Genomic DNA, 17783 nt, shown 5'->3' with positions numbered 1-17783 from the left:
CATTGTCAGCAGGGACAGACAAGGCCACTTCCCTCATGGGAGACGGAGAAATAGTGTCTGTCTTTGTTTAGGGGAGATTTTATAACCTAGGGGAGTTAAGGGCAGGGAATTCATGCCAGACATGTGAGCAGAGGATTTCATTATGGTGGGCTAAAACTTGTGGCAGGTGCCCAAGTAGTAGATAAGAGTAATGCTGTTACCATTTATGGCTGTGACTAACCACATGGAATGTGACTTGAAGGTAAGAAGGAGGGAGCTGGTTATCAGCCACCTGCTCCAAAAGGACCCTTTGTCTGCCAATCTGGGGAGTGAAGTGTGTCAGGCTAACAAAACCTATTGTAGGTTTAGTTCACAATTTTCTTCAAGGCCCAGAAGATAAATTGGTAAATTTATCTCCCCACTCCCCAAGGTGTCCTATGTGTCATTATCATATGTAACCAAGAACCAAGCATCTGGGTCCTGAGGGGCGATATTCTGTTCTGAAAACAAATGTATAACATACTAGCCTTTCTCATCCTTTGATATCCACTGTGTTGGAATCCAGTGTGCCACACCTCTGCCTGCCGTGCTGCCTTTGAATTATACCATGACCAGCTCCACCATTTGATAATGCCCGAAGTAGCTCTCTAGTGTCCATGAAGTGCCTGCGCATGGAGAAAGCTATTTCATCACGAACTGTGTGAGAGTCACTTGAGAATGACAGGCATCCTGTGATGGAGGGTTGCATTCATGACAGTGTTCTTCAGTCATGGGACACAGCAGCCCAGCAGAAGTGGAGCCCAGTCTTACAGATGGTTGATTCAGCCCCTCAACCATCTGCCTGTGAGTACGAAGAGTCTGCCTCATTAGTCAAGCATGAGAGGAAGAGGCATGGACTAATAAAAAGCCCACCAGGCCAGGTATCTAGAGACACAACCCACTCATCATATGAACAAGATGCCTTTCCTTTGTCTTCCCAAAGCTTCTTCTCCTCTGCAGAATAAAGGATCTGAACTAGATGCTCTGTTCCAGACTGGAACATTCCCTTAGAGATCATCTAGCATGACCCAGAATGACATGCATGGTTGAAAAATCAATGCACAGCTGGCAAATTAAGGGTCATGCTCCTGTTTCATAGATGGAGATGGTAGAACTCAGATGCAGCCACCTCTTCTCCACTTAGGACCAGCCCCCTCTGTGCCCCTGTGTTAGTGTTTCCACCAGATCTTGAATTGTGGAAGAAGGATCTTAAGTCTTCCTTTTTCACTGCATTCCCTTTTTCCTGCCTTGATTCTTGGGCCCCTAAACTTCAGGGAGCTGAGTGGTCAGAGGGACAGAGAAAGATGTCAACACATCATGGGCCTACAGTGCTGCAGAAAAGGTGAAGGGAACCGAACGTGCAATCATTTGAATATAATCCTTCTAGGCAAGGTGCAGGGGCAAGAGTTCTGGAGAAAGGACAAAAATTCTCATTAACTAGAGAGCCCTGGGAAGAAGCACTTTGCCTGCATTTACTCTGTACATTTTAAAAAAGGAAAAGAGATCTCTGTTATTAATTCAAGCCAGTGTGGGGCTAGCATATTGAAAGGCAAGCCCCCTTCAATGGGTATCATGGAAAACCTGAGCTAGTGGTCCCCACAAGATTCAGCAGAAGAGAGGGAAATGAAGAGAAAGTCTCTATCAAATGATCACAGTGACCCTATGGCTTCCAATGGGACTGTCTGTTGTGGAGTCCAGAGTTTACTTACACACAGTGCCCTGGACATCGCAACCGGCTGTCTGAGACAGTAGGTTGTCACAGAGCCCATGCTGCCCTTGCTGAGAACTGCCAGACCCAGATCTCCACAGCTGCCCGGTGTGTCCTCTGAGCATTAGCTCTCCATAGCTGCCCGGTGTGTCCTCTGAGCTTCATGCCTCCCAGGCCACATGAGAAGGTCCTGGAACAGTGACTTGGGCAAGGACTGAAACACAGGCCACCCAGAAGGAGAAGAGAACAGAGTCTAGAGTCTCCACTGAAAACTCGTCTACTCTAGGTCTGAGCAAAGCTGTTTCTCTGCTCCTTCTCTCCTCATCTAAAAACAGAAGTCCAGCAGAGTCATCGAGTGCGGGGTACAGACTTCAGTAGTTCTGAGTTCTGATCCTGGCTCCACCAGAGCCACAGCAATGTGGCTCAGGTTTCTATACTTCTCAACGTTCCATTTCCCCCCCTAGTTATCACCTCATAATGTCTGTGGCACAGGTTGTCACGAGAGGCCAGTGGAATCCTGAGAGGAGACATGAGCGTCCAAGTCTCACACATGTGACATTCACTCTTCAAAGAGTTGATTTTCAGGGAAGTTGGGGCAGGAGAGGGAGGCAGTCCCAAGGCCCTGTGCCTATCAGGTCTCTTTGTGCAGGAACCTGAGAAGGGCATGTCTTCTGCACAGGCTGGAGTCTGTACATATTCGGAGAGGAGCAGACACATCCGGGGTTTGTAGAATGGAGGCTCCTTGCTCCCAGCATGGATTCTCTTCCCGGACGCTCACTCTCCAGTCAGCCGAGAGCGAGTGGGCCCAGATCACAATGTTCGGTACCTCACAGGTCCAATCTGTGCTCTGTCTAGACAGACAGCTGGAGACCGGCAGCAGAGGATACAAACACTCCAGGAAAGAGGGGGCTGCTGAGGCAAAACGTTCTCTTCCTGCCTCCTCCGCCTGCTGGCTTCCACAAGCCAACTGGGAGTAGCTAAGTCCCAGGACTCCTCTAGGAGTCCAAGTCTGAAACTCCAGGGGATTGTCTGGCTCCCAGTGCCTTCTCTGTCCTGCCCACCAGCCTCCAAGTTAGCAGGTAGTTCTGTCTCTGCTAAGAAGTCCCATGGATGTGCAACACATTGCCCAGACAGAGCTCTGCCCTGATAAACTGCGGCCCTTCCATTTACCAGCTCATCCCGATATCGGGTCCAGGACTCCCTAGACTTCAGCCCCCACTGGGCTTTGCCTGTGGGTGGCCTCAACTGGTACCAAGAAGAACCTCCATGTCCCAGCCTCTTCTTGCTTTTCCATCATCTTTCCTTGGATTCCCACAGTAGGTGCTACACTTCAACAGCATCTCATTTCACTTTTGCTCTGACCTCATCCTAAGAAGCCATGCCACCTTTTCGGCATCCCACACTGGCACCAGTTAAACAAATCCCTCACTTCTCCTCCAGTCTGGGCTTGCTACCAGGTTACGTGGAACCTCTTTCATGTAGATCTCTGTCATATGGACCTAGTCATGTGGGCCTCTGTCAGTCACATGAGCCTCTGTATATGGACTTCTGTCATGATGCTTGTCAAAATCCATCACTTTCTGGGTCTCTTGAGATGTGATGAGAAGCACTGGCCCTTATTCCTCCAAGTTGGAGCTCAATGTGCACATTGAAAAGAAAAGAAAACTTGCAGATTACCGTGGTTCCTTCTAATCCCTGCCCTGGCCACTCACTCGCCACAAGTCAGCCTTTTCATAACACAAACTCAACCATATGCATGAAGCATTGCAAGAACTTCAAATAACTCTCAGGATAAAGGTCCAAATCCACATCATCACTTCACAAGTCACATTGGAATTGATCTCTTCCCATTCTATGCACAGAATCCTCCTCCACATTCATATCTCTCTCTCTCTCTCCCTGTCTCTCTCTCTCTGTGTCTCTGCTTTTCTCTCTCTCAGGACCTTGGGCTTTTACTCAACTCTGGACTTAACTAATTTATCTAAGGTAAGCTGTAGGTAAAGAAAGAAGCATGGATGATCTTAGCTGGACTCACCTACATGTCAGGGGCTGGCTGCTGGAGATTGGGCTAAAATGGCCTCAGAGAAACAGCTGGGTCCTTCTCTAAGTGGTCTTCCATTCTGCAGCAGGCTGGCTTTTATTACATGGTGGTGGCAGGTTCTAAGAGAGAGCACAGGTAGGGTGAAGGTCAGGCATTTGACTTTAGTTATGTATTCCACATGATTCTGGAAAATACACTCCAAGATCACCCTTTGAAAATGCTACTTCTTCTCCAGCCAAGCCATCTCCCTCTGACCCTTAAACATGCCCTGATGTTTCCAGTGATACAAACCTTGACACATATGGTATCTACCACCTGCCACTGTTGCCTCTATTCCTGATTAAATTAAATGCACCCCACTTTGCATCTCAGGTCTGAATTTCTGCTGATTTTTTCAGAATACCTTTGCTACACCCACTTCCTCCTTTTAATTTCTCTAACATCCTTCACTCTTCTTCCAAATTCTTTGTACAGGTTAATTACTCCATGCCTTCTGTGACAATGATAAACATCCTGAAGTCATCAGATGTATTTAATTTGTTCATCACCATATCCCTACAATTTACCAGGACCTAGCACTTATGAGGAGCTCAACAAATATTTATAAAGGGCTTTGAATCTTCATTCGACTCGCTTTCAACTAATATACCTCAGAAGACACTTTGAGGACTACTGCTTTGAACGAGTGCGAAGTCATTGATGTTTTTTTCTAGGCTGAGCAGGGAATGAGATGTGAGAAACTATGATAACATGGTAACATGGTCCTCAGGGTGACCTGCAGGCCCCCTAAACGAGTCTGAGTGGGGCAAAGTGAGTGCCCCCTATAGGAGGAGGCCAGCCCAGAAGGTTGTGTGAAATGTTTGCTCACAGTGGTTCCACCAAGAAGAAATTCCACACAGCACAGAAATTGCCATAGGCAAAGCACCAAAAAATGGAGGAAAGCCCAGGGTGGGCACAGACAAGAGAACAGACAGAATGATGCCTTGGGAAGTCTGGGTTGACTGAAAGCAGAGCTGATTTCATAAATGGGAGGGGAGGAACAGAGGGATCCAGCAATTCAGGAATACCAAAGATACCAAAGGAAAATCTTCCCACAGGGTCCAATACCTCTTTTCTGTTTGGTGTCCAGCTGAACAAGAGGCCTGGAAGGGAGGCCAATTGGAGGATACAGTGAGGGAGCGACTGGATTGGATTTTTCTTGGACCTTGGATAGCATCTCTCTGCTCACACCTGCCTTTCCTCCCACTGTCTAGAATATCACTGAAGTCAGAAGCACACAGATCAGCCCTACATCCTATCTCATCAAATGTAGCACACTGTCAGTTCTGTCTTCTCCTGAACATGATTTGCTGCTCAACACAGTATCTCCTGCAAGTAACCAGGAAGAGATGTCTGCTAGGGACAGCAGAAGGCTCTTTATCATTGTTTCCCTTCACAGGTTCAGGGACTAGATGAAAATCCCCATGCCTCACCCCAGAACTTGTACTTAAAGCCCAGTTCTCCTTAGCAACAATAAACACAGAAGCACATCTCTGCCCAGCTCCCTCATGTTCTAGATGGCAAGATCTGTATATTACAATCCAGGGTCCAAGACCTCCCAACCTCAGTGCCCAGCACCTCACTTTCAATCCTGAGACATGAGAAATCAAATTCACTTGATTTTTATGCTTCGTTTGTGAAGGAAAACCTTCATTTCCTATCACACTCACTCAGCTGGAATACTTTTCACATATCCCTCTCTTTCAAGCTTTCTTTTATCTCTCAAAATAGACAGATCAGTGATGAATCCTTCCTGTGTCTCCTTAAGTAAGCTAACATCTCACTGGATTCTCATTACCTGGGACAGAGGCTGACTCATGTGGGGTTCACATATCACTAATCTGGTCCACACTGCCAGGCTCACAGATCCTGCCTCCTCACATTCAAGCCACCCTCCTGCTATCCACCCTGACCCCACAGCTCTCTCTTCCTTCCAGACACCCAGAGACACTGCTGGGTGTGCTTGCCTGTCTCCCTGATCAGACACTGTGTGGGAGGCTGAGGAGAATCCTTTTAGCTCAGCGACAGCCACCTTCATATCCCAAATTCATGAGCAAGATCTTCTACTTGTCAGGCCTTGCCATCCTCATGTGAAAGAAAGAGTTTTAATAGCTGGTCTCTAAGTTATCCACAGGATATGGGAACTGGGGTGAGCTGTCGGTCGATGTATAATGCTAGCAGTCAGCCTATCATCACACAGCCTATCACCAGAAAAAAGGGAATAAAATGGTCATTTCACCTATCATTCAAGATCAAGTAATCAAGTAGAAGGTCTCCTATTGAATCTAAGTGACACAGTAGCCTGAGGTGTTGGAAGCACGGTGCAGGAAACCTTTGTTCACATTGTGGCTGCTAAACTGCTCCACTGCTTTCTTGCCCAAGGTTACCTCCTCTTCCTTCCCTCAGTTTCTTCTCTTGGAAAGTGGGGATAATAATATCTAGCGCATTGAATTCTTGTCAGGTGTAAATGATGTCATTCTTATAAAGCATCTAGGCTGGAGCCTGCTCCATAAACCTTAATTGACTGTGGCTAGAAATGGAGCTGGGGAAATGAATGAAGAAAGAATGACTTGCCCAGAGGCATGCCTACAGCAGATGTTGCCAGAAGTTAGAGAATCGGACATGCCTTGCAAACTTCTGAAATTAAACTTTTAGTATCTGAAATGATGAAGCAATTCAACGCATGAGCTCATTGAAGACGAGAACAATAAAACTCTTAAAGATGAGTGAATCAATGGAAAGTTGCTGAAGAAATAAGATAAACCTAGACCAGCTCACTACAAAGTATGCAGTGCATTCTGGGAAAAGAGATTTAGTCTGCTACAATTTTAAAGACTAAATTATTGCAAATGGGCTCATGGTGGGGAAAAAATGTAAAATGGAACACTTAGCAAGAAGGATAAACACAGAAAGCCTAGATATTAAATTCAGATAGGGAAAAAAATGCCTACGATGTATGAAAAGGATATGAGCTGGAAATGGAAGACCTGAGTTCCACCTCTAAATCTCTGCTTTCCCCTCCCATTGGGATCTCACTTGTTTGTTTAGGAATGGCATTTATAAATGTCTTTGAAGTCCTGTTTCACTGTGGCTTTCTGGGATTCTCTCTGCCTCATCCAGTGAGCTGACAGTGGGGATGGAATGAGGAAGCATCACAGGACAGCAAGCATTTAGATTTCCTAAACACCCTGAGAAGGTGCAGGGACCGGTGAGCAGCTGGACTGGGACTGATAAGAGCAAGGCTGAGAACTGACAACTTCCAAGACAAAGCATGCCCACACCACTGCTCAGTGTCCCGGGATGGTTTTCTGTGTTTCTTCAAGCTGAAACAGAACAAGGTGATGGTTAACCTGGGTGGGCAGTTGGGGAGGGAGAAGAGGGAAACACATTGACAAGACACTTAGCTGGGGTTGCTTACTCTGAAGTCCACTCAGCTCCCCAAGTCAAAGTGGCTGGAAGGCTTTTTTTGTCAAAGAATTGATAAAGAGCTTCCCAATGAGTCAAAGTACAAAGAATTTGGGGACAGGAATTGAGTTCCCTGACAAACACACTTTTCTATTCAATCTCTAGCACCCAGCATGATTCCAAGACAAAAGAGAAGACCAAGATAGAGGTGTTCAAGGTTCTGACAGATCCAAAAGTGGTAATTTATTGTGCCTTGCATCTCTCCGCCTTTCTCAACGCATCCTATGGGGGAGCCATAGGGAACATGTCACCTCTTGTCTATGATCCCTATGGGGACCAATCTCCCAACACATTCGTTTCTCCTTTATCCAGCTATCAATATGGTATTCCTTTAAACTGAAGTAACAACCCAAAAGTGACCCATAATACAAAATACCTCCTAGACTCTATCCTGAGTCTATCACCCTAGAAACAGCACTTCGATTATTCCAAGAGACTTATTCCAGTCTCTTCTAACATGATAAGACATAAGCTTCACGTTTGTGAATCCCTGGCTTATTTGTGAATTTGTGGTAGAACACATCTTTATTTGTCAGCTTGGAACTCACTGGTTGTCCATTTTCCAGGCAGGCATGCACTTCAAGGAGAGCATGGAGGACAGCAGCATTTACTATGAGCCTTACAACATCTTCAATGGTGCACTAGGAAAGAATTTCCTTCAATGATTAAAAGAAAGATAGATAATTAATCCTTACATATAATTGTGCCTGAATGAAACTCTTGGAACCAATGTAGGTCACTTATGTTATAAATATGCTCTCCAAGAACCTCTAGAGTCACAATGATAGACACAAAAACAAAGAATGTATCAGCAAGGCAAAATTTACTTCTTCAGGAAGGTGCACCAGGTGCTCAAGGTCTGGCAAACAAGTACCGTGGAGTAGGCAGGCTGCTCCTCTATTTATCCCTAATGCAGCAGGCCCGGCCTCTCTGCTCTGATTGGTAGTTAAGCTCAGGTTCACAATCTGCTCACAATTGGCTAGTTTGAAGAGGGGAAGTTATATTTATATAAGCTAACTACCAAAAGATTTTTAAATAAGATTAACAGTACACAAGCAATAACAAAACACACTCAAACCCTCTGTTACATTTTGGACAATCTGAGGTATGCTTTCTGATGTGTGTCTTAACTCCATCTTGGAGCAACCAGTTAGGACAAAAATCCTTCTCTAGGGCTAGGAAGGTGGCTCAGTGGTAGAGTGCTTGCCTTGCATGCATGAAACCCTGGGTTCGATTCCTCAGCACCACATAAGCAGAAAAAGCCAGAAGTGGCACTGTGGCTCAAGTGGTAGAGCGCTCTTCTTGAGCTAAAGAGCTGAGAGACAGCACCCCAGCCCAGAGTTCAGGCCCACAACAAAAAAAATCCTTCTCTATCCCAAAGCAGTTCCTCTTTTCCTTAGCAGAAAAATCAACAAGAGGCCAGCAGAGGAACTTTGAAGCAACCCACTTTAATAGAAGATGGCTTTTCCCCACACTATGACCCAGGAGTGCCTTTAGCTTACACTGTTAGAAGAAATATGGAAAGAACCAAGAGTCCTTAAGGATACCACTGAGCAGCTGAATTCATTGATCCTGGGGGCTGGAACAATTTCTACTTTTTTCTAGTATTTGTCAGTAACAGCCAGCCTGTGGAGCAAAGATCACAAGAACCCTTCTCAACCAACATCTGGAATGGTGGCCCATGCCTGTCATCTCAATTTCCTGAGACACATAAGTAAGTGGAATGTGGTCTAGGCAGGAAGTGAGATTCTATCTCAAACAAAGCCAGTGCAACAAAGGACTGGAGGTGTTGCCCAGGACGCTGGCCTGGCAAGCAATAGGCCTTGAGTTCAAACTCCAGTACTTCAAAAAATGTCATCAGTAAATGTGGTCTCTCATAGCCACCTTAGCATTTATAGAAAAAGTTCTAATTCTCCTGAGTTTAGTTCTCAAAATGTGTTTTTACCATCTAATATCAACCACCTTTCCAGGTCTTCTTCTCACGAGTCCAGTGACTCAGCAGTGCTAGGTCATCCGTTATTTCCTGAGGCTTCAACAGCCACCGTGTGGCCCAGGACACCTTTCCCTGTTACTTTTCCACCTTAGGAAATTCTCTGTCTTACGAGGACCTGGCTCCTCCTCCTGTTCTAGAAATCAGTCACCAGGTTTGAGTGAAGATGGCATCAAAGGTCAGCCTCTTCCCATCATGTGTACTGTCATTGCCTTAAGCAGCAGCAGAATGTTATAGCATTGTCTCTCTTGGGGGAGTGGCTAGAATGTTCACATGGTACCACATAGAAGTTGGTCCGGAAGAGTTTGTGACATCTCTCTCCATTTACACACACACACACACACACACACACACACACACACACACACACACACACACACACACACACACACACACACACACACACACACTCAAACCACTCAAGCAAATAAACCATCCTATGTTCCCAGGACAGGCAAAGCCAGTTTTGAAGGTGAATTTCACATAAAGCTAAGCTGAGTTGGTCTCAAACAGTTGTTCTCAGAGTCACCTGGGAGAATGTGGGAGCACTGGATGCCCAGGCTGCATCTGCACTTTTGATTACTCCCTACTGAGGAGTATGTCCCCACAGTGGAACCTGATAAATTAGATTGTATAGCCACAGAGAAAGTATAATTGAATGGAAGACAGGAAACTAACAAACTGCAGAAGAAAGCAGCTCATCAAAGAGGAGGGTGAGCTATTATGAAGTAATATCTAATAAATATGAATTCTGTTACAAGGATTTCTTGTCTCTTAAAGTCCTTCTTCTAGATCAAAAGTCCTCAGTCCTGACTTCCTATTGCAATTGCCAGAATTGCTGTTGAAGAATCACAGTCATGAGGACTAATTTTAAGTGTCAACTTGTCTAGGCCATCATCAGCATCAGTGTTTTTGTGAAGATATTTTTAGATGAGGAGAACATTAAAGTCAGTCAACTTTGAGTCAGACAGCTTTATCATGTTAGTTGGGGATCTTATACAATCAGTTCAAGACCTTAAGAAAAAAAATGACTTGGTGGGCTTGGAATGTGGCTCAGTGGTAGAGTGCTTGCCTAACATGCATAAAGCATGCATAAAGTTCGATTCCTCAGAAAGAACTAGAGGTGATGCTGTGGCTCAAGTGGTAGAGCACTAATCTTGAGCACAGAGAACCTCAGACAGATCCCAGACCCCAAGTTCAAGCCACATGATTGGAAAATAAAAACTAACTGAATTTCCCCTGGAAGAAAGTATTCTGCTTCCTGGCAGCCTTCAGACCCAACATACAACATGATATAACATTGATTTGCCCTGGGGTTCTACCTTGATGATTTGCCAAAAGATGCAAGCCTTTTCAACCTCCATAATTATCAAAGCCAATTTCTTAACAGCTCTCCCCATTTACATACATATACATACATATACACGTATACATATACTTACGTATCTAGATAAATGCACACATACATACACTCTGCTACACACATTCGCGCACATCCTATGGATTGTGTTCTCTTGAGAATTCTGCCTAACATCTGAGGTTCTTATTGTTCTGGCTTGGCAACCCAGATATTGGTATTTTTAGAAGCTCTCTAAATGATTCTATAGATAGAGCTGAGAACTATTGTTCTAAGTGTTTCTAAGTGACATCTCATTGCAAACAGTCCTTGTGATTTTCTTAGTTAAATAATTCTGCAACAAAAATTCCATTATCAGAATACTTTCCTTGTTATAGACTGAACTGTTGTCTCCCCAATTTCTTCCCCACCCCAGTGTGACTGAGAGAAGGCCCAGAAAAAGTGAATCCAAGTGTTTAAATACAACTGGTATCCTTGACAAAAGAGATCTACTGTGAGTTCATAGAGAAAAGGATGTGGGCAGACACAGCAAAGAGCTAGCCATCTGTGAGACATGAGGGTAGGCCTCAGGAGAAACCAGGACTGTTGATACCTTCATCTTGTCCAAAGAAGAATATGGTTTTCTTTTGTTTGTAAGATGTACACCATTTAAACCATCTAGTCTGTAGAATCTTGAAGCCTCTGCTGACTACTTCCCATGTGAGTGATATCTATCTCTTCGCTCAGATAAGCCAGCAACCAAAATACCCATTAACCCCTTCACATTGCATGTGAATCAGCCACATGGTTTTATCTTGGCATGACTGTTTTTCAAGCTGGAGTTAAGTTGGAGGTTTCCAGAATGAATGGGAGTTGAAGTAGAACCAACCCTGCTTGATACTGATAAAATAAGCTAGTGGCACCTACCGCATGACAGCTTACTGGGTTATCATGGCATCCACTACAGGTTAATCGCAATGGCTGGGACTCTGTGAGCCATTCTAGGAAGAGCAGACTCTGTGTCATATCCCACTCCTTGGCTAGAAAGCACAATTAGAAAACACTTAGCTCATGCATCTTCCATTGTATCTCCTATTGCATTAGTAGAATTCTCTTCACCTTGGAGAGTGAATCCCTTGGTTACTCAAGAGGCACCAGAACACCTGATGAAGTTCGTTTCAGGATGATGGCACTGGGGAAAAAGACCAAGGGCTTTGCAGCTACACTGACCCAACTCTACTCCAAACCCAAGGAGTGGCGAGCACCTGGAAAACCTTTTCTGAGCCTTGCTCTAATCATATAAAAAAACAGGAATAAACATAACATTTATGCAGCTGAGGGAAGGATTAAGTGAGGATATTGTTCAGAAGGTAAACTATCCCTATTTGCAGATGATATAATCCTATATGCAAAAGTCCCTTTAGACTCCTCCCCCAAACAACTCAGGCTTATTAAAAATTTTTGCAAAGTAGCAGGGTATAAAATCAACCTAAGAATATCAGTAGCTTTTCTGTACACCAACAATGAGAAGATCAAGACTGAAATCAGGAAAGCAACTCCACTTGCAATAATATTATTAAATTAACCAAGGATGTGAAGAATCTCTACAATGAAAACTATGAAAACCTGAAGGAAATTGAAGAAGAAATGAGGAAGTGGGAAGATATTGTGAAAATGGGAATATTGCAGAAAGCAATCTACAAATTAATGCCATGAACATTAAAACTCTAATATTCTTCCATGAGATACGGAAAACAATCTGAGGGCTGGGAAGGTGGCTCAGTGGTAGAGTGCTTGCCTTGAATGCATGAGGCCCAAGGTTCAATTCCTCACCACCACCTAAGCAGAAAAAGCTGGAAGTGGAGCTATGGCTCAAGTGGTAGATGGCTAGCCTTGAGCTGAAGAGCTGAGGGACAGTGCCCAGGCCCAGAGTTCAGGCCCCATGACTGGCAAAAAGGAAAAGAAAAGAAAAGAATCTGAAAACTCCTATGGAAGCCCAAAAGCCCCCAAATGGTGAAAACAATCCTGATCAGAAAAAGTAGTATTGGAAGTACAACAATAACAAACTTCAAATTCTACTACAGAGATACAGTATTGAAAACAGCTTGGTAGTGGCCTAAGGAACAAAAAAACAGGTTATCAAACCCAGAAACAAACCCACAGACCTATACCTATCTAATATTCAATAAGAAAGCCATAAACATAAGCTGGAAGAGAGCCCCTTCATCAAATGATCCTGGGAAAACTGAGTACCCACATGCAGAAAACTGAAACTGGATCCTTATCTATCACCTTGCAATAGCATCAATTCAAAATGGTTCAAAGACCTCAATGTAACACCTGAAACCATGAAATTATTATAGGAAGAGTAGGAGAAACATTAGGATTCCTTGACACAAGTAGAAATATTCTGAGTAAAAATACAGAGGTACCAAATCAAAGAAAAACTTGATAAATGAGACCATCAAAATAAAAAGTTTCTGCACAGCAAAGGTCAGAGCCAACAAGCAAAAACAACAGCTTACAGAATGGGAGATTTTTGCCAGCTATACAGCAGATAATGGTCTAATATCCAGAATATACAGAGAGATTAAAATTAAACCCCTAAAGAACCAACAACTCTATTAATAAATGGGCTAATGAGCTAAAGAGAAACTTCTGAGAAGTAAAAATAGCCAACAGACATATGAAAAAATACTCAACATCTTTGACCATAAAGGGAATACAAATTCAAACAACACTGAAATTCCATCTCACCCCTGTTAGAATGACCATTATCAAGGAAACAAAAAATAACAGATGCTGGAAAATTTGTGGGCAAAGGGAACCCTAATACACTGGTGGTGGAAATGTAAACTTCAATTAATCTGGAAAGCAGTATGGAGGTTCCTCATAAAACTAAACACAGAACTACCCTATGATCCAGCAATCCCGTTCCTGAGCATTTATCCAAAAGATTAAAAACCAGGATACTGTAAAGCCATCAGCACAACCATGTTATTTCAGCATAACCAAGGTATGGAATCAGCCCAGATACCCTCAATACACAAATGGATCACGAAAATATGGTTTATATACACAATGGAATTTTATTTTTCCGTTAGAAAGAGTTATATTGTACCATTTGTAAAGAAATGGAAATACCTGGAAAAAATTATGTTAAGTGAAGTAAGTCAGGCTCAGAGAGTCAAAGGTTGCATGTTTCCTCTCATATGTAGAAGCTGGAATTAGCTTATAAACTTACAAATAAATTGGGTGGTACACAAGTGTATAAAATGTACTAACTGAATTATGGTAGATTCAAGGGAGAGCTCAAGTAGTATAATTCCTTAGAAAGGCAGAGTCAAAGTTCAACCAAATAAACACCACGAAATGGGTATGTAGTGAAAGGGGTGGGTTGAGGTCAAAGAGGAAGGGATAGATGAATGAGGAGAAGAGGAGATTCAATACATATCCTACAAAATTAAGGTATGTAAAAGAAGGGATGACAGGGGAAGGTTGGATGAGAATGTTGAAAGGGGTAAACTGCTTTGTCGAGTGGCAACTCTTTTGATACAACAACTAAAAAGTAATTAGAAAAAGGGGACGGAAATATGCCTTAGGGGTAGAGTGCCTGCATAGCATGCATGAAGCCCTGGGTTTGATTCCTCACTACCACATAAACAGAAAAAAGTAGAAGTGGTGCTGTGGCTCAAGTGGTAAAATGCTAGCTTTGAGCAAAAAGCAGCTAAGGGACAGTAGCTAGCATTACAGGCATGAACCAGTTCCTGGCCATATTTTGATTTTTTTTAACCCAATGTTCAGTACTTGGACACATTAAAAGATTGCTAAGGTACTGGAGAATAAATGTTTTTCGAGTCTCTGGCCCAACTCATTTTGATTTATAAGAAAGCCACTAGCCCATGATTGCATAACAAGTGGTTCTTCAGCTAAAACAAGATGCTAGCCTTTTTGGATCCAGCTGGTAACTCTTTCTAGAAGACTTCAATCTGCGAGAGCACACAGAACTAAACTTCCCTTAAATGGATTATTTCCCCAGTTTCATTCTTTCCTACACAAAATCTCTAATTCACCCATTGAATCCTCATCTGCAGTCGACTCATTTTTCAACATTTCTGACATGGACCATTAACTCACCCTCTGCTTTCTTCATTAGATATCTCTACTAAGTTTATTTTCCCAGTCCCAGGCACCAAAATGTAACTTTGTGATTGAAGATCACCAAACAACAAAAGCCACACTTCTTTGTCTTCAGGGGCCTCTCTCATTGCTTAGAAAGCAGATTTTGTTGCTCAGAAAGAATGCTGTTAGAAAAGAGTTCACCATGTAGTGTATGAAGAAGGCATACTGTGTGAAACATGAAGAACTTGAACTGAGAAAACTTTGTTTCTCCATAGTTTCATATTCACCTGTCATTGAAACAATCGGCAATTAAGTAGAAGAATCTCAAGCTGTGGCTCTTGCCTGTTCTACATCCTCTCTTCAGTTGTTCTTACAGCTCCCTTCCCCAGTCAGAGACCCAAGCCTGCCTGCCTTCCAGAAGGGAACTTCCTTCCCTAGACTTCATGTTTCCCCACAAGCTTTCCTCTTTGCTGGGAATATTCTTCACTAGAGGTCTATTCTTCACTTGTCAAAACTTCTGAACACTTCTCTCCCGGGGCACCTTCTTTGTCTTCCTCCTTCAAGTGCCGTACTTTGCAGATAATCATTAGATGTTATATTTGTCTCACAAAAAAGTAATTTGGGTATTGGGAATGTGGCTCAGTGGTAGAGTGCTTGCCTAGCATGCAAGAAACCCTGGGTTCAATTCCTCAGTACCACATACATAGAAAACGCCAGAAGTGGCACTGTGGCTCACATGGTTGAGTGCTAGCCTTGAACAAAAGAAGCTCAGGGACAGTGCCCAGGCCCTGAGTTTAAGCCCCAGGACTGGCCAAAAATAAAAATAATTTGGTCTGTTTGTACTCATCTATAATTTCTCAAGTTTTCTGTGGGACATGATTCCACAGGAGGAAGGAGGAAGAAGTGGAGTTAGTACTCATTAAAAACTTCAGAAAGGGGATTGGGAAGGTGGCTCAGTGGTAGAGCACTTGTCTTGCATGCATGAGGTCCTAGGTTCGATTCCTCAGCACCACATAAGCAAAAAAAAAACTTCAGAAAGTTTAAATGGCTGTTTTGCTGATGGACAAGTGCTCTAATATGGTAACCACATTTCCTGTAGGTCCATGAGGAATGAGAAGGAATTCATGAATCTCCAAACATTTTAATGGAGGCACTTTTAAGGACTAATTCAGGGAAGCCACGAGTCCTCTGAGGGACAAATCTGTCTGACTGAAATCTATCTACATCTCTCCAAAGCTCACCGTGGGCTGCTCCTGACCAGGAATGCCTATGTATTGAGCAGAATACACTGAATTCCATCTGATTACTAATTCTCCACTGCAGGGCCAAGAAGAGGCTCTGGGAGTGGGCAGCAGGGCAGGCCCAGCTCTCCTGCCTTTCCAAGAACTGACTAATTCTCTTCAGCAACAGGCAGAGATCTCAGCAGCCCTTACCCTCGGCTACCGCCCCCTCTCACTGACTCACCACAGGCTCCCAAGTGCCTCCCCCAGGAGGAAAAGTGCCTAATATTTTGGCTGGAACTCAACAGCCAAGAATCTTACCACCTGCCACACTATTTTTAGGAGTGCTATTAATTTAACAATAGGTGTGTGTGTGTGTGTGTGTGTGTGTGTGTGTGTGTGTGTGTGTGTGTGTGTGTGTGTGTGTGTTGTTCTCAATCCTCAAGCAGACTGTTAGGGTCAGAAGAAGAATGGCCCCAGCAGAAGGAAGTGGGGTTCTTTGCAAATAGTTGACAGCAGGGATCCTGTTCCAAGCCTGGTGGTTCCCACATGACCATCTCTCTTGAAGCAACCTGAAGCAGATCTACTGAGAGAGTCCGGCAAATTATACTCAAATGGAACACTTGGCTCAGAGCACCAGCTGGAAGTCCTTGAACAAAGCTCCAAGGCTGGGGTTGGCAGCCCTTCTCCTCAGGAGATCCTGGGTTCTGTTTCACTTGGCGAGGGAGTTGAAGGGGGACTGATTGGAGGGGAGGCTGCTGATAGAAGAGGTCAGTGGCTCTGGGTTTGGGCAAAGACTGTGGAAGGCTTGTTTAAATAGTATGGCTTCATAGAGGCCAAATTGTCTTTCTGAAGGATATGTCCTTTTAATATCAAAACTCAAGCATTTCTTGGAAAATTCAGGCCATATGTTCCCAGCCTGTTTGTCTTCAATATACTCAAATGACATCCTAGAAGAAGAATCTGATTTCAGGAAATCATCAGGAGCCCTTTCCTTGAGGCAGAAATCAGCACAGTTGAGTTTTGTGAATTCCCCCATATTTTCTAGGCAGGGAAGTCTGAAGGTTTGACATCAAGCCCTTAGCCCAGACATTACCGGAAAGAATGCTAGAAAGCAGTCAGGAATGCATCCTTGGTGATTGCATATCTATGTGAATTCACAGAGAGCATACTTTCTTATGGATTGTACAGGGAAACCAGGAGTTCATACCTGTCATCCTAGGTATGGAAGAAGCCAACATCGAGTGGATTGTGGTTCCAGGCTAGCCCAAGAGGAAAACTCATTGAAGCTCCAACTCAATATTCCCCTCATAGTGCTGACTACAATTAGCATAAGATCTCCCATGAAGTTCTTTAGAAGACAAAGACACTTGAGCATTCTGCAATTAGCATAAGATCTCCCATGAAGTTCTTTAGAAGACACAGACACTTGAGCATTCTGCCCTCCTCGGTATTAATGATAGTATACATGCCATAGGCTCCAGTAGATACTTGGAGCCATGGATTAAATCAAACACTATCCATGCTTTGGGCTTTCCTATACATAAAGTTTAATTTGCAAAATAGGCACAGTTGGAGATTACAATCACTAATAGCTACAAAAAATGCAACAATATCCCATAACAGATGTTTCTTAAAGCTTATAAATTGTGTACTTCTGGAATTTTCTATATAACGTCATATTGCAGTTGACTGCTGGGAAGCAAAACTGCTGAAAATGCAAATATTTTCTTGGACCCTTACCTATGACGTTGACACAGGAAATTTACCCTATGGTAACTTTAGTGACACAGATTGTCTAATACTCCCTGGGTTATCCAAAGAAGGAATGATAAGTGATCTTC

At 43.6% G+C, this 17783-nt stretch overlaps 1 long non-coding RNA gene across 1 annotated transcript in view; it reads right to left on the bottom strand.

Moving 5' to 3' along the window:
* The window catches only part of LOC138822447 (uncharacterized), a 78460-nt gene extending 61223 nt beyond the window's left edge, over window positions 1-17237 (bottom strand). The window contains exons 1-2 of the long non-coding RNA XR_011370463.1: window positions 17150-17237; window positions 3762-3886 (exon numbers count right to left, since the gene is read on the bottom strand). This is a non-coding gene — a long non-coding RNA (uncharacterized lncRNA). The remainder of the gene's footprint in view (window positions 1-3761; window positions 3887-17149) is intronic.
* Between the last annotated feature and the right edge of the window lie 546 nt (window positions 17238-17783).

The sequence above is a fragment of the Dipodomys merriami genome, unplaced genomic scaffold, assembly GCF_024711535.1.
Source record: "Dipodomys merriami isolate MVZ:Mamm:240054 unplaced genomic scaffold, mDipMer1.0.p SCAF_110, whole genome shotgun sequence".
NCBI classification, from domain to species: domain Eukaryota; kingdom Metazoa; phylum Chordata; class Mammalia; order Rodentia; family Heteromyidae; genus Dipodomys; species Dipodomys merriami.
Note: the sequence above shows the minus strand (reverse complement) of the source record. Positions and strands in the feature narration are given on the sequence as shown.